Source organism: Dermochelys coriacea, chromosome 7 (genome assembly GCF_009764565.3).
Source record: "Dermochelys coriacea isolate rDerCor1 chromosome 7, rDerCor1.pri.v4, whole genome shotgun sequence".
NCBI lineage: Eukaryota > Metazoa > Chordata > Testudines > Dermochelyidae > Dermochelys > Dermochelys coriacea.
Window position 1 is genome coordinate 52899230 of NC_050074.1, and position 484 is coordinate 52899713.

Sequence of the window (484 nt, forward strand, 5' to 3'; positions counted from 1 at the left end):
GTTAATGGGGGGAAGGTCCCGGCAGGCGGTGGAGGTGATGATGCAGAGGGGTTAATGGGGGGGGGCGGTCCCAGCAGGCGGTGGGGGTGATTGTGCCGAAGGGGTTAATGGGGGGGCGGTCCCGGCAGGCGGTGGGGGCGATTGTGTGGAGGGATTAATGGGGGGGGGGGCGGTCCCGGCAGGAGGTGGGGGCGATGGTGTGGAGGAGTTAATGGGGGGCAGGGGGTGGGGGCTATGCTGCGGAGGGGTTAATGGGGGGCGGTCCCGGCAGGCGGTGGGGGCGATGGTGCGGAGGGGTTAATGGGGGGGCGGTCCCGGCAGGCGGTGGGGGGATGTTGCGGAGGGGTTAATGGGGGGGGCGGTCCCGGCAGGCGGTGGGGGCGATGGTGCGGAGGGGTTAATGGGGGGGCTGTCCCGGCAGGCGGTGGGGGTGATGGTGCGGAGGGGTTAATGGGAGGGCGGTCCCGGCAGGCGGGGGGGCGAT